Raw genomic sequence first — 27,267 nt, 5'->3', positions numbered from 1 at the left:
AGACAGAACTAATACCGTGGAGCAGCCTCGCCTTCTGCTAGTGCAGAATCCTGGGGATAATGGTTTAAATCCCGGGGTGTCTGGTTTAAATGACAAAGCTAGTTTAGAAGAAGTACCCAGATTCAGTTTCGTTAAATGTTGCTGAATCAGGGCAGCATGCTGGACACAGGCTGGATCCCCAAGGACAAAGTCCAAAGCCCATCCCTCAAATGGATTCCATTGTTTTTTATGGCAGGTGAGTTCTGATGTGCTGGAGACAGGACTAACTCTGGAAGGTCTTTGACAGACTTTGCAACCTAGACAAAAGCTTAGCCTATAAGAAGTTTTGGGAACTTTCACTAAGTGTGGCATACATCATGCCATCTCCTCTCCCTAGATGTCAACTGTATCAGGATTCTGTCAAGCAGAATAGCTTTCTTTTTTCTTTCAGTATCTTATTCTAGTGATTTCACAGACACCATTGTTTTCTAAGGAGTATCATGGAGACAATAACAGGTACCTGAAATTATTCAACAAACCCATCAAAGGGTGCCCTTTACTATCTAACCTTTTCAGAATCCTAAAGGCCCTACCAATTATATAAAGCATAAAGGAGAAATACAACAAATCTACACAGAAGTTGCCTGAATCCAGAGCTGTCCAATGTGTTTCTTGTACAGTGTAAGACAACAGGGACTTTCATGTTACTAGGTACAAAAAAGATCTTCATGACTCAGATAATCACAATGGTGTCATCGCTCACCTAGAGTCAGACATCCTGGAATGTGAAGTCAAGTGGGCCTTAGAAAGCATCACTACGAACAAAGCTAGTGGAGGTGATCAGTGGAGCTATTTCAAATCCTGAAAGATGATGCTGTGAAAGTGCTGCACTCAATATGCCAGCAAGTTTGGAAAACTCAGCATTGGCCACAGGACTGGAAAAGGTCAGTTTTCATTCCAATCCCAAAGAAAGGCAATGCCAAAGAATACTCAAACTACTGCACAGTTGGACTCATCTCACACGCTAGTAAAGTAATGCTCAAAATTCTCAAGCCAGGCTTCAGCAATACGTGAACCGTGAACTTCCAGATGTTCAAGCTGGTTTTAGAAAAGGCAGAGGAACCAGAGATCAAATTGCCAACATCCACTGGATCATGGAAAAAGCAAGAGAGTTCCAGAAAAACATCTATTTCTGCTTTATTGACTATGACAAAGCCTTTGACTGTGTGGATCACAATAAACTGTGGAAAATTCTGAAAGAGATGGGAATACCAGACCACCTGACCTGCCTCTTCAGAAACCTGTATGCAGGTCAGGAAGCAACAGTTAGAACTGGACATGGAACAGCAGACTGGTTCCAAATAGGAAAAGGAGTACGTCAAGGCTGTATATTGTCACTCTGTTTATTTAACTTATATGCAGAGTACATCATGAAACGCTGGTCTGGAAGAAACACAAGCTGGAATCAAGAGCCAGGGGAAATATCAATAACCTCAGATATGCAGATGACACCACCCTTATGGCAGAAAGTGAAGAGGAACTCAAAAGCCTCTTGATGAAAGTGAAAGAGGAGAGTGAAAAAGTTGGCTTAAAGCTCAACATTCAGAAAACTAAGATCATGGCATCTGGTCCCATCATTTCATGGCAAATAGATGGGGAAGCAGTGGAAACAGTGGCTGACTTTATTTTTCTGGGGTCCAAAATCCCTGCAGATGGTGACTGCAGCCATGAAATTAAAAGACCTCTTACACCTTAGAAGGAAAGTTATGACCAACCTAGACAGCATATTAAAAAGCAGAGACATTACTTTGCCAACAAAGGTCTGTCTAGTCAAGACTATGGTTTTTCCAGTAGTCACGTATGGATGTGAGAGTCAGACTATAAAGAAAGCTGAGCACCGAGGAATTGATGCTTTTGAACTGTGGTGTTGGAGAAGATTCTTGAGAGTCCCTTGGACTGCAAGCAGATCCAACCAGTCCATCCTAAAGGAGATCAGTCCTGGGTGTTCATTTTAAGGACTGATGTTGAAGCTGAAACTCCAATACTTTGGCCACCTGATGCGAAGAGCTGACTCATTGTTAAAGACCCTGATGCTGGGAAAGATTAAGGGCAGGAGGAGAAAGGGACAACAGAGGATGAGATGGTTGGATGGCATCACTGACTCGATGGACATGGGTTTGGGTGGACTTCAGGAGTTGGTGATGGAATTCCAGGGAGGCCTGGCTTGCTGTGGTTCATGGGGTCGCAAAGAGTCAGACACGACTGAGCGACTGAACTGAACTGAATCATGAATAATAAACATTAACAATAGCTATAATGCTTAATCTAATTACAGATGCCTTCTTGCAAGAGGAGGAGTGAAAAGTTAAGGGATATTTCAGGTTTAAAGTTTTTTAGTTAACTCCAAAAAATACAACTTTACTGATTTTAAATGCTCTAACTGGCTCTAACCTCCAAAGATTATTTTTACCCCTCCCCTCTGACTCCTGTTGTCATGAGCCAATTACTTACTAGAAATACTTTGAAATCACAGTTCAACATGATTTTGCTGTATGGCATTTCATTGTGTGGATAAATGATAATTAACCAAACCTCTCTTTTTGAACAGTTGTGCCCAGTCCCTCAGTCATGTCTGAGTCTTTTGCGACTCCATGGACTGGAGCCCACCAGGCTCCTCTGTTCATGGGGTTTTTCAGGCAAGAATACTGGAGCAGGTTACCATTTCCTCCTCCAGGGGATCTTCCTAACCCAGGGATGGAACTTGTGTCTCCTGCATTGGCAGGCGGATTCTTTACTGCGGAGTTCAAGGAAGCCCATCACTTACCTTGCAGCCACCCAAACCAGGCTTCCAGAGGGTGCTGTTAACTCTCCCTTCCACCCACACACAGTTAACCGCGGATACTGGTTGATGTTTATTCCCCATTTACCATTTCATCTCATCCTCTCCTCCCTCTTATTTCTTATGATTTTAATATATCCTCCAGTTTCTCTCTTGTCTAAATTCTCCAGATTCTAGCCTGAGTCACTTGGTCTTCCTGTCATTGCTGAAAATTCAGCAAAGCGCAGAAAGAATACAGCTCTGGTGGACTCTGTCCTTGAAGGCAGGGACTGATCTACACTGACTGTTTCTCCCCAGAACTCAGCACACTGCACAGTCCCCACCCAGTCTGGGGAGCACTGGCTTTGAAGCTTAGGCCCAAAGATTACCAGCTGTACTTCAAGACAGGCAAGTTATTTCCTGAGCCTCAGTTCCCAACATGCAAAAAAGTGTGAATAACACTGCCTTTAAATATGTCATTTAAGATTTAATCAACCACCCATGTAAAGTGCCAAGTGCTACATACCTGGCCCACAGAATGCACCAACAAATGTGGGTCCCCTTACCCCAGTGGTCCTCAACCTTCTTGGCATCAGGGACCAGTTTTGTGAAAGACAACCACTCAGTTCCTGCTGTGCAGCCCAATTCCTAACAAGCCACGGACCAGTACTGGTCCACGGCCCATGGGTCAGGACCCTTGCCTTACCCATGAATATTTCTCCATTTTCTGGAAATGAAAATAAAAATATCCCATTGCATGCAAAGCACTTCCATCACACAGGCATGCCCAACTCGTATTTCCTTATACTCGGCTTCAACATGAGCCTGAGCATCATGCTCTTGAGTTCACTACGTATTTTCGTATTTTCGTGTTTCTGTAATCTCTCATTGTATTTCCCTCAGACTCAATTGTTCTGCCTCCTTCTCCTGTCTTAGTAAACCTCCACTCATCATTCAAAGTCCATTCCAAATAGCACTTCCTCTCTAATATGGTATTTTCTTGCTCAAAGTAAAGTGTGACCACCTTAAGATGGCCTGTAAGGACCTTCATTCTCCACTCCCAACTGGCCTCTCCAATTCTACCTTCGAAGACTTTCTTTCCCCTCATTCAAACCCCAAATTAAACTGGAGTTCTTTTTTGTATTATACATGCCTGGTTCATTCCTGCCAGGATTTTGTGTGACTAGCTCCCTCTCATAAAATTCTCAGATAAAAGATGTTCGACTTTACTATTAGTTAGGGAGATCCAGATTAAATCCAGAATGGAGTAAAAATTGTTCACTTATTTTTAAAAATTGATAAGGTACTGCTGGGGATTTGGTGAAATTCGTATTCTCCTACAATTGAAATATAAGTTGGAGGTCAATTTGGCAGTATCTATTAAAGTGTGCCCATATTCTCCTTACCTGGTTTGCCACCTATTTATCCAAAGACACAGTCATTCATATACATGAAAATTTTCAGTGAAGCAGTTTACAAGAACAAAATGAAACAATTCAAAACAAAAAAACTCAGTTGGGTAGCAAGCTAAATGTCCATCAACAAGGGGATGGTTGAATTAATTCTGCTACCCACACACCATGGAATACTCTACAGCAGATTAGAAAACATGAGTATGTAATAAGAAGACAAGATATCCAAGGTAGTTCTAACTGAAAAAGCAAGTCATAGCAAAGTACATATGGAAATATTCATGTATTTTAAAAACTTAAAATAGTAAGAACTAACATTCGCGATAGAAGAGTGACTTCTATCAAGTACTTTTCTAAGTGATTTAAATTTATCAAAATAGTTACTCTTCCTGACAACCTGGTAAGGTATGTAATGTTGTCCTCCCAATTTTATACATGGAGAAACGGGAGCACAGTGAGTTTCCATGGGCACACCATCAGAGGATAATAAATCTGTGGCCAAGCCTGGCCTTACTTATGGCTCTGTATCATCTTTTACATTTCATAGCTAAAAATGAACAATTGACTGTGTGTGTCTGTGCGCGTGTATTTGAGTACCAAGGCAAACACTTGAATAAATACCCACATCACATAGTGTTTCCTCATGGGGGAAAGGAACAGGAATGGAGTGACGGAAAGGAAAATGGTTAAGGAGGCTTTTAAAAAATCAGATTTTAGTGTTTTAACATTGAATTCTTTGGAAATTTATAAGGATTCATTCAACATATTTCTTGTATAATTTGTTCGGATACAGTATCCCAGAATCATCATGAGGAAAGTGAGAGGGAAAGGCATTCTAGAATAAACTGAAGAAGGCGGGACAAAGGGTAATTTTAAAAGTGCTTTGAGGCACAGCTTTGTCATGTATGAAATGAGATGCCAGTCCAGGTTCAATGCACGATGCTGGATGCTTGGGGCTGGTGCACTGGGACGACCCAGAGGGATGGTATGGGAAGGGAGGAGGGAGGAGGGTTCAGAAATTTTATTTTTAATAAAAAAAGAAAAAAAAAACATAAAACTATAACTTATCAAACATCTCGAAAAAAATCTGAGAAAATCTACAGGATCTAGGGCTATGCGAAGAGTTTGACACTGAAAGCATGATACAAAAAAAGGAAAATTTCATCATTTTGACTCCACCAAAATTACAAGTGTTTGCTCTGTGAAAGGTCTGTCAGCAAGATGAAAAGCCAGGCTATAGACTGGGAGAAAAATTTTGCACAACAACATATCTATAATAAGACCAGTATGTAGGCTATATAAGGCACTCTCAAAACTCAACAGCAGAAAAAACAGTCCAGTGAGAAAATGGCAAACAACAGGAAGAGATAGTTTTCCCCAAAGAAGATATACGAATGACAAATAAGCACATGAAAAGATGTTAAGCGCCATTAGCCATTAAGAAAATGCAAATTAAAACCACAAGATTTCTCTACACTCCCATCAGTGTGGTTAAAAAAAAAAAATACAAGTCCAATGTTGGCAAGGACGTGGAGAAACTGGTTCACTTCTCCATTGCTAACAGAAATGTAATATAGTGCTAACAGTTTGGAAGAAAAAAAAAATAATAAAGTAATTTGAGCAAAAAATAAATTCTACCTGCAATTGCCTGGGCAATTTAGGTGAAATGAAGGTGTTTTTACGACATTACCTCAGAGATAATGGACACAGAAGAGTGGTTTGTGGGAGCTTCAAAACCCCAATTGTAAGGGAATGCCACTGAGATTCCATTCAAATGGTCATGACTGCATGCTTTCTCTCCTGGCATCACTGTTAATTTGTTGAACCCTCAGTTTTCCCTTCCCTCCATTTCCTCTTGGTAGTTTATCTGTCCATGCTAGCTTCAGTTGTATGGCCTGCTACATCACTATGCTTAAGTGTGAATCTATAAATCCAGGGTGACATGTGACTGAGAGATGGTGAGGAAGGATTATGAAATACTGCACAGCCAAGTGTTTGTTTCTCACTAATGACTCCTGAAATGAAACCCACAGTGACTTCAAGCTTGACGGGTGTGAGATCCCAGAGTAGGTTACATATCAGTTGACCTAGAAATTCTTTTGAAAATGAAAGGAGTTGGTTTTATATTTTTTCTTTGGTATGATTATCTCTGATCCTCTCCTCCCATTTCCCCAAATAACAACGGGTTGCAACAAAGAAATATAGCTGTTACCTACATAACAGGTTCATAATATCTGTTTCTTCTCTCATTCAACATTAAGTTACATCTATCCCTGGGTTGCTGCTGCTGCTGCAAAGTCACTTCAGTCGTGTCCGACTCTGTGCGAACCCATAGACGGCAGCCCACCAGGCTCCTCCGTCCCTGGGATTCTCCAGGCAAGAACACTGGAGTGGGTTGCCATTTCCTTCTCCAGTGCATAAAAGTGAAAAGTGAATGTGAAGTCACTCAGTCGTGTCCGACTCCTAGCAACCCCATGGACTGCAGCCTACCAGGCTCCTCCATCCATGGGATTTTCCAGGTAAGAGTACTGGAGTGGGTTGCCATTGCCTTCTCCGATTACCTTGCTTCAAATTCCAGCCTCTTCTAGACCACCGCTCAGATTGTATTCACAGTAATCTTTCTAAAATGCAAATGTGATCATGTCATTCTCTTGCTTACAATTCTTCTAATCCCCATATGGCTTCCCCCAGGGCTCAGTGGGTACAGAATCAGTCTGCAATGCAGGAGACACAGGAGACATGGGTTTGATCCCTGGGTTGGAAAGATCCCCTAGAGGAAGAAAATGGCAACTCACTCCAGTCTTCTTGCCTGGGAAATCCCATGGACAGAGGAGCCTGATGGGCTGCAGTCCATGGGGTTGTGAAGAGTTGGACACCACTGAGAGACTAAGCCTCCAAATCTCCATATTGCTCAGATACAGCCCCAGGTTTGCAATCCAGTTTGCTTTGCATTATGATCTGGCCCCAGCTTATATTTTTAGCCTCACTGGCCAACTCTAAAGGGTCCAAAGAGATGAACTGGCAATTTCCTCATGTCTGGACTCTAGGATTGTTTGCTCTGACATGGCTCTTTCACCTTACTTACTGCCTCCATTCACCTACCCAACAGCTACTTGCCTGTGAATTTTCTTCACAGAAGAAACCATCTTTGGCCCTCCCGTGCCTGGGTGAGATGCCTCTTTTATGATCTCCCGTGGAACCCTATACTTAACCTTATTTACAAAATAACCTATGTTGCAAAGATAATCTTCTTCCCTGCGTATTTCTCCTCATACTTGTAAGGGTGAAATCAGGGGTATTTATTTTTTTATTTCACCAGTGACTAAAACAATACCAGGCCCAATAATACTTTACCAAATGAATCAATGAATCCATATCTAAGTTTTATGGATTAAATGTCATCAACAAACTTGTAAGTTAACTATGTTGTCACTTCTCTGAGAAAACATAATGATTTCTAATTTAAACCAGTGGCTACTCCCTTAATTATGAACTCGTGACAATCAACACAACTAACTTATACAGTACCTACTATGGGTCAGGAGCTATATTATGTCACTTAACCACCAAAGCATAAAAACGAGGTAGCCACTGTTACTATCATCTCTTAGCAGTGAGGAAACTAAGGTTTAGACAGGTTACCAGACTGTTCTTCAAATTTCATAAATTACACTGAATTCGTTTATGAGACTTAGGCTGCCCAGTGCATTTAGAGTGCTGAGCGAATGCCTGGCCTGTAAGCTCTCAGAGGAACTCTTTTCTGTTACTTCTGTTATCAGCTTTGTTACTACACTTCGGGTCTGCCTGCTTTATTTCTAAATCTAATTTTTGGGGATCCTCAAACTACCATGCTAAATGTGGCATATATATTGAGTAGAAGATACATATTTTAAAAGTTGCATTTTTTTTTTTAATTAGAAAAAACTTTTAAAATGAAAAATGTGAGCTGCTACTGCTGAACTCATCTCTAGCTTCCTTGGTGCTTCTCCAACGTGCCAGTGCTCTTCCATCTCAGTGTCTTTGCACCGATTCCTCCCACTGCCTGGAACGTTTCTCCCTAGATACTCACATGACTCCCTTCCCTCCTTCATCTTGATTCTTCTTCTCAAATATCTCCTTCTCACTGAGGCTACTCTGCCCAGCATCATATCCTCCCCTCTCTACCCTGTCACTCCTTGCCCTCCTTCATATGTGCTGATTTCTCTTTTTCCTTAGTACTTGCCACCATCGAACATTATATATATATATATATATATATATATATACACACACACACACACACATATATATATATTATACACACACTTATTATTTACATGTTTATTGCTTTAAATGTAGACTCCAAGAAGGAAAGGATTTATCTCTCTTTTTCTTTTTCACTGAAGAATCCAGATTGCCTCAAGTAATGCCTGGTACACCGAGATGCCTAATAAATTTTTTTCAATGGCTTTTTTTGGGAGGGTTATTTTAATTGAAGTGTAATTGATAATGAATACTTTTTGAATGAATGGATGAATATTGCCTATGTCCAGGCAATGCTGTATAACCTCATTTGGCCACATATGTGCTCCGGAAACAGGGTGTTTATGTATATTTTGTCAACATACTGCCCTATTCAGTAGCTCTGAGACTTAGGGTTTGGTAAATAGCTGAGCAGGTGCTCCAGCTTTGATCTAGGAAGAATAACACAACCAAGAAAGGTAAAGCTAAAAGCTCAACGTAGGTTACCCATGTTCCTATAAGTATCAGTAATAAAAAGTGCATCAAAAGGAATTTTCATGATTATATTTGACTTGTTTTCTTCACAGAATAGAACATGCTTACTAAAAACTGAACATAATTAAACCCTGATGATTTCCTTAAAAATTAAATAAGTTTATTAGAGGTGAAGAAGGTTAAAGTGATTGGTGACTTTGTGGAACACTCAAAATATGTGCAAAATTATATTCAATGCAACTGGGGGAAATTACATTTTAATACCTATAGATGTTGACACCATAAAATGATGTGAGATCTGATAACTAGCATCAGAACGTTCTTGCATTATTCCTTCTGCCAGTTGCACCCAACAAAAGAGGACCCATGTGAAACAGTATGCATAGTAGGTCCCTGTGGTAATTAGCTGGGAATTGCTACAGACCGGTCAGTAATATTTAAAACTGTTTCTAAGGTTGTGTAAGAGTGAAGAGCAATATAATAGTGATCATTTCATATAAGCTGTAAAATAATTTAAACAGATTATCGGCACCAAAACACAGAGAATTTCAGGACTAGAAGCTGTCTCCCTCCTAGCCTTGTGGCCTGCCTTATTTCAGATCCATTGTAAAACTCAGAGGGCTCATAGGCTCCCTGTAAACTTCATTTTTGGCTTTACTGAGTAGTCAGATAGATACTGTGCCTTCTAGACTTAAGCAGAAAAGTAGTGAGGGTTTATATTTCTGTTTATGACATATTGACACAGAATTTCTACAAATCACCCAAAGCTACAGCTCAGGCCAATTACGAGTAATATGGTCATCTCTATTTATGAAAAATTTACATTGAGGTTTCTAGGAGAATTCAATAAAAGTGAGCTCCTTTAAGGTATGCTATATGTTTTATTAAACTGTCCCTTCCCAGTGCCAAAAACATGGCATGTGGTTAATAATTCTTTTTTTGGCAGTCTGAATGAAGCCTTTAAAATGGTATTCTTAAAGTACTGTTTGCCTTTAGAGACAGGTTCAATAACGGTGGGCTGTCAATCTCCTTGCCTTTGTTATAGACAGTAATTAGGATCAACTGCAGGGCTCTTCCTCACAGATCCTCAATTCAGAGACAAGCCTTGGATAAAGTCTCTGCAAGAGTTGCCCTCATTTGTGGAATCCCCCGCATGCTGTGATTTGGGAGAAGTCCATTCTATTCGCATACACCATACCGTGTATAATGTACGCAATTTAGATTTTAATGGTGCAGCTAATATTTGGTTTTTATCAGTCTCCAGGAAATTGTACCAGTTTAGTTTAAGGAAATGGTTCTCAGCTAGGCATGATCTGACCGCTCTGAGGAGAGCTGGCAATGTCTGAGACTCTTTCAATGGTCACCATTGGAAAGCGGAGTGTGGCCAAGGGAGCTGCCAAACATCCTACAATAGACAGCACAGCCTCTCCAACAAAGACTTACCCAGTTTAAAACCTCAACTGTTCAAAGGCTGAGAAACTCTGATTAAGGCAAATTTAGAGAAAACTTTACAGAGTAGAATTTTTAAAAAATAAAGTTTTCTACTTTAAAATGCTGCCAGTTTGCTAGAACTCAGTTACTGCATTTAAAATTACCCATGGCCCAAAATCTATATCCTTCTCCAAAACCAGATGACTCATTCTATTTTGTACACTTTCACATGGATGACCCACAGATACCACAGTTTCTGAGTCCTGGGCTTCTCACTTTCTTACCTGAAACATCTTTCTTTTTAATTGCCAAGCCACCAGAACACATTTTAGATCATCAAGTGGAAAGGTACTCTTAGCCTGGAAAAGCAGTTTTCTTTACATCTGTCCTTGATTCCTGTGGGTTCCTGCCTCTGATCCGAGGCCACCGAGAGCTCAGGATGAAACATCTTTTCTCCTGTACCAGAAGGAGGCAGGATCTATGCCAGAAGCTTGGGACTTCCTTGGTAATTCCCTCTCCTTTATCTCTCACATCCAGTCAACCACCAGGTCTTGCTTATAGTACCATTATCTCATTATCTCATAGGAGTTCTCTAGTTGATCTCCTCACCTCCAGCTTTTCTCCACTCCTTCACACACTCCCACAGTCACATGCTGGCAGTTGCCAGAACAATTATCTAAATGCAGATAAAAGCATGTGATGCTGGCCATTTTCTACAACCTTCAAATGACAAGTCCAGGCTCTTTATTGTGGCTTATGGGGCACACGACAACATAGCCCTGGCCCATCTCTCCAAGACCAATCCCACCACACTGTGCCTTACTCTTTAACTGCAAACGTCATGCTGTTCCTTATATGTTTGTACATATGTTTTCTCCTCTTCCTGGATTAACTCTCCATCATCCTACTCGCTCTGACATTTCTATCAGTTCACTTCAGTTCAGTCGCTCAGTCATGTCTGACTCTTTGCGACCCCATAAATTGCAGCACGCCAGGCCTCCCTGTTCATCACCAACTCCCAGAGTTCACTCAGACTCATATCCATCGAGTCAGTGATGCCACCCAGCCATATCATCCTCTGTCGTTCCTTTCTCCTCCTGCCCCCAATCCCTCTCAGCATCAGAGTCTTTTCCAATGAGTCAACTCTTCGCATGAGGTGCCCAAAGTATTGGAGTTTCAGTTTTACTATCAGTCCTTCCAATGAACACCCAGGACTGATCTCCTTTAGGATGGACTGGTTGGATCTGCTTGCAGTTCAAGGGACTCTCAAGAGTCTTCTCCAACACCACAGTTCAAAAGCATCAATTCTTTGGCACTCAGCTTTCTTCCAGTCCAACTCTCACATCCATACATGACTACTGGAAAAACCATAGCCTTGACTAGATGGACCTTTGTTGGCAAAGGAATGTCTCTGCTTTTCAATATGCTATCTAGGTTGGTCAAAACTTTCCTTCCAAGAAGTAAGCGTCTTTTAATTTCATGGCTGCAGTCACCATCTGCAGTGATTTTGGAGCCCAAAAAAATAAAGTCTGACACTGTTTCCCCATCTATTTCCCAGGAAGTGATGGGACCAGATGCCATGATCTTAGTTTTCTGAATGTTGAGCTTTAAGCCAACTTTTTCACTCTCCACTTTCACTTTCATCAAGAGGCTTTTGAGTTCCTCTTCACTTTCTGCCATAAGGGTGGTGTCATCTGCATATCTGAGATTATTGATATTTCTCCCGGCAATCTTGATTCCAGCTTGTGCTACTTCCAGCCCAGCGTTTCTCATGATGTACTCTGCATATAAGTTAAATAAGCAGGGCGACAATATATAGGCTTGATGTACTCCTTTTCCTATTTGGAACCAGTCTGTTGTTCCATGTCCAGTTCTAACTGTTGCTTCCTGACCTGCATACAGGTTTCTGAAGAGGCAGGTCAGGTGGTCTGGTATTCCCATCTGTTTCAGGATTTTCCACAGTTTATTGTGATCCACACAGTCAAAGGCTTTGGCATAGTCAAGAAAGCAGAAATAGATGTTTTTTTCTGGAACTCTCTTGCTTTTTCCATGATCCAGCAGATGTTGGCAATTTGATCTCTGGTTCCTCTGCCTTTTCTAAAACCAGTTTGAACATCTGGAAGTTCACAGTTCACATATTGCTGAAGCCTGGCTTGGAGAATTTTGAGCATTACTTTACTAGCATGTGAGATGAGCGCAATGGTGCGGTAGTTTGAGCATTCTTTGGCATTGCCTTTCTTTGGGATTGGAATGAAAACTACTATTTATCCTTTTAAGATTCTATTTATATATCATCTCTTCTACAAAGCCAGAAGGTGTTTTTTTGTTTTCAGGAATTCTGAACTATTAGTCAACCCTGTCCATGTTGTCCAATGACAATGACTAGCCGGAACTGTGATGGGGCATTTCCTCTCTGGACTGCCACAGCTCCCACTTGGTCATCCCCAGTTATGTGCATAATCTCTTCTTGGTCCTCACTGTAGTTACATTTATCACTCCTACTTCTACTTCAAGGAAGCCAAACGTACTCTTACAAAACCAAGTCTACTAGTGCATCATGCTCCATTGGCTTTCAGAGGTAGAAGCTCAGTGACGGTCTAGAAGCCTCAAGTTTTCTAATGTCACAGTTTACTAAATTTCTGAATATGGACTGACTGCTGCATAGTGGTGATGAGCTCAGAACAAAAAACTGAGTTGAGATGCTGATGCTGGGTGATGAACTAGGCTCAGGCCGATGCTAGGAGATCAGATCTTGTGTATACCAATCAAAGAAAGATTTAAATTCCTGTTCCATCAAAAACATAACTGCAACATATTCAGACTCTAACTCCAGGATGTAAAAGTCTCAAGCCTTGCTTCATATTCAAAGTTACATTCTTAAATCTTAAGCTACCTTATATTTGCATAGTTGCTGGTGATGCCGGGCACACCTATGAATAGAAACAAGATTTCTGAGAAGCCTTTAGATGCCACTGAAGAGCTACAATGTAATCTACATTTCAGAGTAAAGTCAACAGTAATAAAATTACCAACAGATGATTCTGCCTCCATGAGAGAAGAGAGAGCAAACCAAGGAGGGAAGGCTTATGGTTCAATATGACACACTTTGCAACTGTATTAAGACTGTCCACACCCCATGACTGAACTTAGAAAGGTGTGGTTCTGGTACCACAACTTCCAAGACTCTCTCACTGAGGTTCCCATGTCTGAGACTCAGCAACTAACATCTGACTTAAAGTTTAGGCGTGAACTTCTCAGTGATCACATGCAGTGTGATCACTCATGCAGTGCTACGTGAGTCCCATCTGTATCGGTGTCATCTCTCTTTGAGTACAAGAGAAGGAAGTTCTTGTTTCTTTAAGAACCAAGTTCTTGTTTCTTCGAGAACAAGAGAAGATCAAAATCCATTCTAGAAAACTGTACAAACTCTGAGATTAACTTGGTTTGAATTTTATTGGGTAGACCTATGGAGCTATGGCTATTAAAAATTTTCCAACTTTGCTTTAGGCTGGTACTAGTAGTCTCCAGGCCAATATTTAGTTAAGTTAGAAGAATGGTCCTTCTCAAGCAAGTTGGGCTTAAATCGAATCATAAAGAACAGCTTTTAGGCAACAGAAATTGGCTTCTCCAATAATGGTTAAAACAATAACTGATAATTGGGTTTCAGATCAGATCAGTCGCTCAGTCGTGTCCGACTCTTTGCGACCCCATGAATCGCAGCACACCAGGCCTCCCTGTCCATCACCAACTCCCAGAGTTCACTCAGACTCATGTTCATCGAGTCTGTGACACCATCCAGCCATCTCATCCTCTGTCGTCCCCTTTTCCTCCTGCCCCAATCCCTCCCAGCATCAGAGTCTTTTCCAATGAGTCAACTCTTCGCATGAGGTGGCCAAAGTACTGGAGTTTCAGCTTTAGCATCATTCCTTCCAAAGAAATCCCAGGGCTGATCTCCGGGGAGGCCTTACAAATAATTGGGTTTAGTGAGTTCCATAAAGAATAAATGATGCCAGAAAGTGACCTAGCACAAAACTTGAGGGCAAACCCTGTATTCCTTCACACTGAACTGCCTGTTTCTCAGCCAACAGAACAGTCCTTGCTCTGTTTACATTTTCTGCTTTTGAAAATTAAGACTCCGCTGCCACAAAAGATACAAAGACTGGGGATTTTATGAAAAGGCTGTTTAATAATAATATACAGCAATAATGCTTTATTTTTGTGGAAAGAGAAAGTCATATGTTTTTTCCAGTGCTTATATTTATCAATTCCCTTTTATATTCATTAGGAAAGGTAGTTAGAACAGGTGTCATTACATCAGTTTTGCAGATGTAAGGACACCCAAAATTTCAATGACTTGCCAATAATCAACAGCACACAAGTGGGAGCCAACTGCTTCTGAAATTAAAATCTTTAATGGGAGACTTTTATTGTCTCTTGAAAATAAACAGAGAGCAGAGGAAATCACTTAGTCTGAGCTAAAAGTTTAAATCTACATGTAGGCAAAATTGTAAGATAGGAAGGAGACTATTACCTCCTTACAGAAAAGAAATTTACATTAACAGTTAATAATAACTAATAGTTAGCAGCTATTGCGGAGAGGGCAATGGCACCCCACTCCAGTACTTTTGCCTAGAAAATCCCATGGACAGAGGAGCCTGGTAGGCTGCAGTCCATGGGGTTGCTAGAGTCGGACACGACTGAGCGCCTTCACTTTCACTTTTCACTTTCATGCATTGGAGAAGGAAATGGCAACTCACTCCAGGGTTCTTGCCTGGAGAATCCCAGGGAAGGGGGAGCCTGGTGGGCTGCCGTCTATGGGGTGGCACAGAGTTGGACACGACTGAAGCAACTTAGCAGCAGCAGCAGCTATTGAGTTTATAAAAGTTATCTGCCACAGTGACAGATACTTTCACATACTTTCTTTTATATAACCTTCAGATCAGCCATGAGAGAAAGATATTATTATCTGTTCTACAGATGATGAAATAGAGTCCCCAAATTGTAAATAGTCATATTATAGTTAGACTAACCTCAAACTCTTCAAAAACTTGAAATGTAACAACATTTGATAATTTGAAAATAGCAATTGACAATAAGGCTTTCTAATTTTCATTGAAAGTAGAAATAGAAAGAAAATGACTTGTAAAGTTGCTATCAGACACTAGATCTTATTCAAGTGGTTTAAGGGTTTATAAAGAAAATTTCAATATAGAAAAAATAATAATACTATACTAAAACAGAAAATCTATAATACATTTCATTTTGCAGTGACTAGCCATAGTTGTTGTTGATCAGTCTGTAAGTCATGTCTCTGCAACCCCATGGACTGCAGCACGACCGGCCACAGTAGGTATCAGAAACTCTTGGCACATGACCAGATTTTAGGATTGATGGACAACACAGAGATTCCTAGTGCCCTTAAAATAAAACGTAACCTTTCTGGTAGCACCTCTAAGAATCGGACCTGTCTGGCTCCCACCACTCCTCAGCTCCTTTTGTCCGTCTCTCCATGACCCAACCCCCAGCTCTTCTTTCAGCCAAGGCTGAGACAACCTGGGACCTGGGACCCCTTGCTTCAGTGCTTGCAAATAGACAAATATCTCCTCCAGCAACAAAACACAAAGAAACTATAAAGGACTAAAAATAACTGTGTGCGTGAACAACTGGGGCAGATTATGGACAACTAAATATACAAAGACCAAAAACACACTGCCACTTTTGAAGAGCCAGGAGCAAAAACAAGGTGCTGAGAGCTAAAAACAGGGTACTGAGCATGAACCCTGCACTCAACATCACAAGAACAGGTGGGCAAACCCCCTGATCCACCCCTCTGGCCTGACCCCTGCCCTCACCTTATATAAGGAGCTGGCTTCAGCCCGCCGCCTGGGGGAGTGAGCGAGGGAACCTGTTACTTGTTTTCACACCCACCACCCCCCTGCTGCAGCGAAGGCCCCAGTGAAGGCTTTCCTGGATTTCTTCTCTGGCTTCTTATCAATCTGTAGTAAGGAAGGCCAAGAATCCTGGTTGGTAACAATCCTACATGAAAGTCATGGGCTTTCTTACCCGTAACTTCACACCAGCTCTTATGATGATGACTGACTCTTCCTTGCCCTTTTTGTTTTTAGTCACTAAGTCGTGCCCAACTCTTTGCAACCCCATGGACTATAGCCCACCAGGATCGTCTGTCCATGGGATTTCCCAGGCAAGAATATTGGAGTGGGTTGCCATTTCCTCCTCCAGGGGGTCTTTCTCAACCCAGGGATCAAACCTGCATCTCCTGAATTGGCAAGCAGATTCTTTACCTGAGCCACCTACAAGCCCCGTCCTTGCCTTTAGTCTCAGCTTAAATGTCTCCTCTAAAAGAAGCCATTCCTAACACTATCAAAAGGAGCTGCTCTTATTCTTTTACATGGCACCTTGTTTTCTTCTCCTTTTCCCCCTTTAACCCTTCTTATAGTATTTAATTATGAGGCAGTGTTATACTATGAAGTATAAATCTGTGGGTTTTTTATGTACTTCCCTGCCCCTTTTGCTTCTGTCAGCCCACACCTAGGAACAAACAGAACTCAAACCTAGCTGAGGCAGAAGGAGAGGGTTGCATTTTCCCCCCATTATCTAAAGGCTAGGTGAAGGCTGGGGTTGGGGTAAGGAGGAAGAGAAGGAGGACGAGCTTCACTGACTCTACAGGCAGAAGTAAAAGCAGAAAAGTACTCAAAGTGGGAGGGGGAAAAGGAAGTTGCATTGTCAGAACCAGGAGTAGAGTGGAAAATACTCAGCACATACTATCCCGAGGGTAGAAAAACCAGTGTGCTCATGGGCTGTGGACAACTGATCCCTTTCGACTGTCCTGGAAACTCACAAGTCCTCTGAATTTAGAATAACGGTTTTCCATGACCAAGTCTTCTTCACTGGAACTTGTAAACATTGCCTTGTATGGAAAAGAGTCTTTGCAAATGTGATTAACTTAAGAATCTTGATCTTGAGATAAGGAGATTATCCCACCTTATTTAAATGCTAAGACACTTCAGTCCTGATGGACTCTTTGCAACCCTATGGACTGTAGCCCCTCTGTCGATGGGATTCTCCAGGCAAGAAAAATGGAGTGGGTTACCTGGCCCTAGTTCAGGAGGTCTTCCCAACCCAGAGACTGAACCCACGTCTCTTACATCTCCTGCTCTGGCAGGTGGGTTCTTTACCACTAGCACCACCTGGTAAGCCAGGGGAGATTCCACACAGAAGCTACAAGAAGAGAACTGTCTACCAGAGCCTCTGGAGGGAGTACAGCCCTGGCTGACTTCTAACTTCCAGTCTCCACAACTATGAGAGAATAAATTCTATTCATTAAACCATCAAGTATATGGTAATTTGTTACAGCAGCCATAAGAAACTAATACACACATGGAGCAAAAATCTCATTACTATGACCAGCATGAAACTAAACTGAATCTCTGGGAGAATTTCCTTTATGCTGGGATAAGTGGTGGCTATGTCAACAGTTTCATATACATTTATATGTACACAGGCATACCTCAGAAATACTAAGGTAAATGTCTCCTTTTCCAAAATGCTACTGTTTTTAGGAACGGTTTTCCACTTTTTAAAAGTCAAAGCCCTTTATAAGAAACAGAAAAACAATACTCACCCCAACCAAAACTGCTTATACAAACCTATAAAAGTGAAAAAACCTTAATCTTTTCTATACCCATACAGGAAAACACTAGTCTTTAAAGGACTAAGAGATTGACCCTTAAATTAGGATGACTAAGGCCAGACTGCCCAGATTAGACTCTCCAGCTCTGCCATTCAGTTGGCTGTATGACCTTGGGCAGGTCACTTGATCTCTCTCTTCCTCAGTTCCCTCATTCATGAGAGTGACAGTAAGAACACTTACCGCAAAAGGGCATTATAAGGAAACAATTAATTCAATATGTAAAGTGCTTAGAACGTTGCCTGGAGGTAAATACATATGGAGCTTTGACTATGTAGATAGCTGCTGTTCTAAGCGGGCTTCTCTGACAGCTCAGTGGTGAAGAAGATGCCTGCCAAAAGGAGATGCGAGTTCGATCCCGGGGTCAGGAAGATCTGGAGAAGGAAGTGGCAACCCACTCCAGTATTCTTGCCTGGAGAATCCCATGGACAGAGGAGCGTGGCAGACTATGGTCCGTGGGGTAGCAAAGAGTCAGACACGACTGAGCACACCCACATGCTGCACTAAGAGTGCAGAGAAGGCAGTGAACAAAATCATCCCTGTCAGTGGGGTATGCGTTTTAATGTAGCACTTAAATTTTCACAGAAATCTTATAGTGTATTTCAGAGTAATTTAAAAACATCTTTGTCTTTTCTCTTTGTTCAGATAATAGATAAATAAGATTTAACATAGATTTCCCATCTGGACTCTGTAGTTTCACAAAGCTCAAATCTAGAGAGTTCTAATTTTTGTTTCATCCTCATTCCACATCTGACAGCCTTTCTGCATAAATAATTTGGGCTATGAGTACTCACCCTTAACTTGGCAGAAGTACTTATAAAATGGGAGAAAAGCCAGGTTCCAGGAAAACAATTTATTCTGTTCCATCCCTCAACTTTTACTCATTCATTTGTTATGCTTAAAAATCAATTAGCACTGTTCATACACTGTATCGACAGCTTTATTTAGGATTAACTACAGAGCTGGGCAAATTTAACTGCAATTTCCCCACCAATGATGCTCAAAAACAATGCCTGGATTTCAGGAGCTAATGAAGGTCTCTTTTTCACTATGACATAGTTTTAAATTTCTTGTGCTTTTATTTTATCTTTCTCTCCTGAGCCTCCCTGTTCCCCACCTGCCTTCTCTCCCGTCAGTATGGGAGGCTATCATACTGATTCTTTTGGACTTTCTCCCTTTTAAAATATTACTAGGAAATAATTATTAGGTCAGAGGAAGTTGAAAAGAAATGTACAAGGAGACCCTGCTTTCCTCAATACAAACATCTTGTAAAAAACAACTGTATACCTGTGGCAGATTCATTTCAATATTTGGCAAAACCAATACAATATTGTAAAGTTTAAAAAAAAAAAAAAACAACAGCTGTATAGTATTAAAATCAGGGCACAGTCCTGGAGCTCACTCAGATTTCACTGGGATTTGCTTTTTCAGTAACCAAGTATTACACTTAGTAAGCATCAGTTATGGTCATAATAAAGGCTGAAATTCACTGTTTATGTATGTATTTGGTGTGGGCTTTGGTGTGCAAAGGTGTATCCATTTCTGTGTGTGTCTCTGTGTGTGCGTGCATGTGTATACATGTAAAAGAGAAAGAGAGAAAACAAACTCTGGCCCTATCCATTCATAAGACTTTTTTGAGGAACAGATGAGAGAATTTTAGGTAAATACTGTTCATAAACTGTAAAGTACTAAATTAAAAAACAATTATATTGTAGCCCATGTCTAATACTTCTGTTTAAGAAAAAATTCTCATTAGGAAGGTACACAAAGAGCCTCCTTACGTGTATAAGGAGAGTGTGTGTGTTTGCGTGTGTGGAGGGGTATACAGGAGCCTCAGCAAAATACCATCTGGAAACACAGAGTCACAGTTAGAAGGGACCTTGGGTCAACTCTTATAGCCCTCTATATTGTACTCATAATTTGAAATATTCTTGCCAGTTGGTCCTCTAATCTTTGATTAAAACTTCAAATGATGGGCACATTATGACTTATGATTCCGTCCTTCCCTATGTGTCTAACGGCTCTTTCTCACAAGAAGCCCTTCCTAAAATCTGCCTTCCCTGTGGCTTTGCCCCACTGGCCTTGGCTCTGCCACCTGGTGCCTCGCACGATGGAGGACACGTGAAGGCAGCCATCGCTCCCCTGAGTCTCTTCTCTGTCCCAAACAAGTCAAGTCCTTCTTCCCGTACAAGACTGCTTGACTCGGGACGAGCTCACTGTTCTTTGCAAAGATGGAATCAGGATCAGAGCACAGTGGGGTGTGAGCCAAACAGCACGTTCAGAGCTGAACCCATCTCTTCTTCCTTCCATGTTCATACATATTTGTATTAATGGCCACTATAATCACATATTTTTTTCCCTTTAACTTGCTTCAGATTTCTCTTGAAATCAATTGAAACCCCCTAGACTAGTTTTTGCTTCAGGTTTTTTGTTTTTTTCCTTCAGGTTTTGATATTTAACCATTCCTTCCTGATTCTGCCTAATTTTGGTTTTCCCTACCTGATTCCCTGGTGACTCAGACTGTAAAGAGTCTGCCTGCAGTGCAGGAGACCCGGGTTCAGTCCCTGGGTTGGGAAGAGCCCCTGGAAATGGCTACCCACTCCAGTATTCTTGCCTGGAGAATTCCATGGACACAGAAGCCTAGTGGGCTACAGTCCATGGGAAAGAGTTGTACACAACAGAACTACTAACACACTTCCTGATTCTGCACAAAGGTAGAATGTTTGGCAAATGGGCAGAACTTCACATAGATTCTTATTAAATTTAGCTTATTGTACCATTCCATTGGCATTAAAAATATATATATATATCCAGACCCAATCACTAAATGTATTTACTGTTCCTGCTGGCTGCAACCGTTATATATGGCCCTTTAGTTCCTTCTTGAAATTGCTGATGAAACACTTGGGTATAAAAGAGTGAAAAGGAGATCATTAGAAAGCTATAAATTCTAACTGTAACATTTTGACTTCCTGTTAACTTTAAATTTAATTGAACATTCAGTTCTAAGTTTTTATTGAGGGTTGACCTAAGAAGTAGCCCTGCACAAAAGGCCTCTGCATTTTCCATAAAATTGTATTAGGTAATTCAATATCTCATTTGTAAAAATCCCAGGGGAAGTTTCTCTGGAGCTCAGGGACAGAAAAAAAGTCTCTACCAATGATGGCTAAAATGGTATGAGTCTCCTTCTGTTTTGATTTCTAAGACACTAAGAGAAAAAAATATTACTTGCTCTATTGCTGTATCTTTTAAAAATTTCTATTTATTGATTTTTTTCCCTAACATGCCATGTTAATAATTCTTCATTAACACATTTACTTTTTATCAGATCAGTTTAGTTCAGTTCAGTAGCTCAGTCGTATCCGACTCTTTGCGACCCCATGAATCGCAGCACGCCAGGCCTCCCTGTCCATCACCAACTCCTGGAGTTCACTCAGACTCACGTCCATCGAGTCAGTGATGCCATCCAGCCATCTCATCCTCTGTCGTCCCCTTCTACTCCTGGCCCCAATCCCTCCCAGCATCAGAGTCTTTTCCAATGAGTCAACTCTTCACATGAGGTGGCCAAAGTACTTGAGTTTCAGCTTCAGCATCATTCCTTCCAAAGAAATCCCAGGGCTGATCTCCTTCAGAATGGACTGGTTGGATCTCCTTGCAGTCCAAAGGACTCTCAAGAGTCTTCTCCAACACCACACTTCAAAAGCATCAATTCTTTGGCACTCAGCCTTCTTCACAGTCCAACTCTCACATCCATACATGACCACAGGAAAAACCATAGCCTTGACTAGACAGACCTTTGTTGGCAAAGTAATGTCTCTGCTTTTGAATAAGCTATCTAGGTTGGTCATAACTTTCCTTCCAAGGAGTAAGCGTCTTTTAATTTCATGGCTGTAGTCACCATCTGCAGTGATTTTGGAGCCCAGAAAAATAAAGTCTGACACTGTTTCCACTGTTTCCCCATCTATTTCCCAGGAAGTGATGGGACCAGATGCCATGATCTTAGTTTTCTGAATGTTGAGCTTTAAGCCAACTTTTTCACTCTCCATTTTCACTTTCATCAAGAGGCTTTTTAGTTCCTCTTCACTTTCTGCCATAAGGGTGGTGTCATCTGCATATCTGAGGTTATTGATATTTCTCCCGGCAATCTTGATTCCAGCCTGTGTTTCTTCCAGTCCAGCGTTTCTCATGATGTACTCTGCATATAAGTTAAATAAGCAGGGTGACAATATACAGCCTTGACGTACTCCTTTTCCTATTTGGAACCAGTCTGTTGTTCCATATCCAGTTCTAACTGTTGCTTCCTGACCTGCATACAGGTTTCTGAAGAGGCAGGTCAGGTGGTCTGGTATTCCCATCTCTTTCAGAATGTTCCACAGTTTATTGTGATCCACACAGTCAAAGACTTTGGCATAGTCAATAAGGCAGAAATAGATGTCTTTCTGGAACTCTCTTGCTTTTTCCATGATCCAGGGGATGTTGGCAATTTGATTTCTGGTTCCTCTGCCTTTTCTAAAACCAGCTTGAACATCAGGAAGTTCATGGTTCACGTATTGCTGAAGCCTGGCTTGGAGAATTTTGAGCATTACTTTACTAGCATGTGAGATGAGTGCCATTGTGAGGTAGTTTAAGCATTCTTTGGCATTGCCTTTCTTTGGGATTGGAATGAAAACTGACCTTTTCCAGTCCTGTGGCCACTGCTGAGTTTTCCAAATTTGCTGGCATATTGAGTGCAGCACTTTCACAGCATCATCTTTCAGGATTTGAAATAGCTCCACTGGAATTCCATCACCTCCACTAGCTTTGTTCATAGTGATGCTTCCTAAGGCCCACTTGACATCACATTCTAGGATGTCTGGCTTTAGGTCAGTGATCACACCATCGTGATTATCTGGGTCATGAAGATCTTTTTTGTACAGTTCTCTGTGTATTCTTGCCATCTCTTCTTAGTATCTTCTGCTTCTGTTAGGTCCATACCATTTCTGTCCTTTATTGAGCCCATCTTTGCATGAAATGTTCCCTTGGTATCTCTAATTTTCTTGAAGAGATCTCTAGTCTTTCCCATTTTGATGTTTTCCTCTATTTCTTTGCATTGATCACTGAGGAAGGCTTTCTTATCTCTTCTTGCTATTCTTTGGAACTCTGCATTCAGATGCTTATATCTTTCCTTTTCTCCTTTGCTTTTTGCTTCTCTTCTTTTCACAGCTATTTGTGAGGCCTCCCCAGACAGCCATTTTGCTTTTTTGCATTTCTTTTCTATGGGAATGGTCTTGATCCCTGTCTCCTGTACAACTTCACGAACCTCATTCCATAGTTCATCAGGCACTCTATCTATCAAATCTAGGCCCTTAAATTTATTTCTCACTTCCACTGTATAATCATAAGGGATTTGATTTAGGTCATACCTGAATGGTCTAGTGGTTTCCCTACTTTCTTCAATTTAAGTCTGAATTTGGCAATAAGGAGTTCATGATCTGAGCCACAGTCAGCTCCTGGTCTTGTTTTGGTTGACTGTATAGAGCTTCTCCATCTTTGGCTGCAAAGAATATAATCAATCTGATTTCAGTGTTGACCATCTGGTGATGTCCATGTGTAGAGTCTTCTCTTGAGTTGTTGGAAGAGGGTGTTTGCTATGACCAGTGCATTTTCTTGGCAAAACTCTATTAGTCTTTGCCCTGCTTCATTCTGTATTCCAAGGCCAAATTTGCCTGTTACCCCAGGTGTTTCTTGACTTCCTACTTTTGCATTCCAGTCCCCTATAATGAAAAGGACATCTTTTTTGGGTGTTAGTTCTAAAAGGTCTTGTAGGTCTTCATAGAACCGTTCAACTTCAGCTTCTTCAGCGTTACTGCTTGGGGCATAGACTTGGATTACTGATATCATGATAAAAAAAAGTAGTTGTTCAGTCATGTCCAACTCTTGCAACTCCTTGGACTGTAGCCTCCTCTGTCTATGGAATTCTCTAGGTAAGAACAGTGGAGTGGGTATCCAGATCAAACCCAGGTCTCCTGCACTTCAGGAGGATCCTTACCATCTGAGCCACCACAGAAGCCCAGATAATCATGATATATCCTTCCTAAATACAGGTAGAGCATAAATACAAACATACATAATTAATACATCTTTTCAGGTGTATTTTCAGATGTTAAAAGGTCCATGCAGCAATTTCCTTACTTTTTAAGTAGGACAGTAGGAAATTTTCTCCAGAAGACTTGTACTGAAGTAGTAAGGTTTGCTTCATCTATTCAAATCACTCTTACAGAATTTGTTCTCAGTTTAGGATGGTATGTTCTAAAAATATCCCATATTAATTTTCCCAAATGGTACTTTATTTTAAAGTGTAAATTGATCATTTGCTAACATTTTCTCTTTTGTGGTCCTTCCATTACAGAACAATTTTTTTTTTTCCCATTAAATACTGCTATCTGCCTGGAATTATTTATATTGAGAAGACTTGTGGATTCAGTGTTAGCAGCCCAGGGTTATTGCATTGGATTAACTACTTTGGCTGACAATTGAAACCCACTGGGTCATGAAATTTCTCACTTACAGAATGAAAACTACCTTTCGATGAATACCTGATAAATACTAGGTGCTGTTAAAATGTATATAACTTACCTTTAGGTACTTTAAAATAGGTAGTTTATAATGCATAGTTTGATTTTATAGATATGCAATATTTTACATTACAAATTGAGAAGCCTAAATCAGTCTAGGTGGTCAGCAAACAGTACATCAGAGAGGTACTCCAGAGGCTGGTCGCACTACAAAAGCTTCTGTTATACCCATCTTAAGGATGTTTTGTTTATTAGCAACAGTTTGTCAGAAATGGATTCTTACTGGCAAAATTAGTGACTTATGAATTAGCATGATAAATGGAACTTAATCAACAAAATTAAAGGTTTTAATTATAAGTGGAATACTAAAGATTCTGGAGATATTTCCCACCTTTGCATGACCAGGTTGCAAAAATCTTAAGGAGGCTCACAGCTTGCACCAAAAGATTAGTGGTGTAAGTTTGATCACTAAAGCTTCTTATTTCCAACTGCCAGTTTAATAGAATTTCTGATGCTGACTATAACAAAAATCTTGGCTCTGGCATGTTGTTTCATCTGCCTCAAATAAACCCTTTTTTCAAGGTTTCAAGGTTTCAGGGTTTGGAACATCTGAATGGACCAAACTAGGATGTTATCAAACTTAACAGAAGAGGTTGTATGAGTCTATTAATGCCTTTTTGCTAATAAATGTTTGCTAAAATATGCTTTTATGGACAGCAGACTTTGCTTTAAAAGTTACATAACTAGCATTAGCAATATCATAGGGGGACTGCTAACTCTCTTCAAGTTTCTTCACTAACCACACTTACACACTTAATTTGTGTGTGACCAAATTATCATAGGATAGTTCTCAACAGACATTTTGCCTCATTTTAATTTTCATTCAACCTCTTAAAATTAGTCCCTGCTCGCCTTATTCAGATTAGGAAATTCAGTTTAGGGGTTATTAATCCATTAACTAAATCCTTTTCTACTGACTGGAAGAGGTCAATCTTCGTACTTGAATGTTTTAACCATCGGACAATTGCACTCACCTCCCATGCTTAGTAAGGTCATCCTTAAAATCTTGTGTGCTAGGTTTCAGCATTACATGAACCAAGAACTTCCAGATGCCCAAGCTGGGTTTCGAAAAGGCAGAAGAACCAGAGATCAAATTGCCAACATTTGTTGGATCATAGAAAAACCAAGGGAATTCCAGAAAAACATCTACCTCTGTTTCATCGACTATGCTGAAGCCTTTGACTGTGGATCATAACAAACTGCGGAAAGCTCTTAAAGAGATGGGAATACCAGACCATCTTACCTGTCTCCTGAGAAACCTGTATGTGAGTTAAGAAGCAACAGTTAGAACTCTGTATGGAACAACTGATTGGCTCAGGACTGAGAAGGGAGCACGGCAGGCCTGCCTGCTGTCACCCTGTTTATTTAACCTACACACTGAGCTTCCCTGGTGGCTCAGACTGCAATATAGGATACCTGGGTTCAATCCCTGGGTCGGGAATATCCCCTGGAGAAGGGAATGGCAATCCACTCCACTATTCTTGACTGGAGAATTCCATGAACATAGGAGCCTGGCGGGCTACAGTCCATGGGCTTGTAAAGAGTTGGGCACAACTGAGCGAAGTCATGAGAAATGCTAGCCTGGATGAGTCACAAGCTGGAATCAAGATAGGCAGGAGAAACATCAACAACCTTAGATATGCAGATCATAGCACTCTAATGGCATAAAGCGAAGAGGAACTAAAGAGCCTCTTGATGAGGGTGAAGGAGGAGAGTGAAAGAGCTGGCTTAAAACTAAATATTAGAAAAACTAAGATCATGGCATCTGGCCCCATTACTTCATGGCAAATAGAAGGGGAAAAGGTAGAAGTAGTGACAGATTTCCTATCTGGGGGCTCTAAAATCACTGCAGATGGTGACTGCAGCCATGAAATTAGAAAACGACCGCTTCTCAGCAGGAAAGCTACGACAAACTTAGACAGTGTGCTCTGTATAGTCAAGGCTATGGTCTTCCCAGTAGTAATGTAAGGTTGTGAGAGCTGGACTGTAAAGAAGGCAGAGTGCCATAGAATTGATGATTTCAAACTAGGAAGGCTCGTGAGGGTTCCTTGGACAGCAAGGGAAATCAACTCTGAATATTCATTGGAAGGACTGATGCTGAAGTTGAAGCTCCAGTATTTTGGTTACCTGATGCAAACAGCCAACTCACTGGAAAAGTCCCTGATGCTGGGAAAGACTGAAAGCAGAAGAGGATGTCAGAGAAAGAGATGACTGGATGGCATCACCAATGCAATGGACATGAACTTGGGCAAACTCTGGGAGATGGTGAGGGCCAGGAAGGCCTGGCATGGTGCAGTCCATGGGGTCGCAAAGAGTTGGACATGATTGGGTGACTGAACAACAACAACAATCTATCAAATCCATGGATATTGAGTGGTAGAGTCTGATGTGTCTGATTCCATTGCGCCTGCAATCTGCCAGATAAAGTCCCAGATCATTGCAAGGAATAGCGGAGTGATTATTAAATGCCAACAGCTCTGTTCCCTACAAACTTATGGGTTAAACAAAGGTTCTTTTGCCCTTTTGACAGATAGCTTAAATGAAGTCAACTAAATATTGATTTAATATAAATTTTCTGTAGCTTCACAT

The 27,267-nt window shown here is 41.0% G+C and overlaps 1 protein-coding gene across 1 annotated transcript in view; it reads right to left on the bottom strand.

Annotated features, from left to right (window-relative positions):
- LIN7A (lin-7 homolog A, crumbs cell polarity complex component) overlaps window positions 1-27,267 on the bottom strand; it is a 162,817-nt gene that overhangs the window by 24,365 nt on the left and 111,185 nt on the right. The window lies entirely within an intron of this gene.

This window comes from Bos mutus, chromosome 5, assembly GCF_027580195.1.
Source record: "Bos mutus isolate GX-2022 chromosome 5, NWIPB_WYAK_1.1, whole genome shotgun sequence".
Classification (NCBI taxonomy): Eukaryota; Metazoa; Chordata; class Mammalia; order Artiodactyla; family Bovidae; genus Bos; species Bos mutus.
The sequence above is the reverse complement of the archived record's forward strand: the minus strand, read 5'-3'. Positions and strand labels throughout refer to the sequence as shown.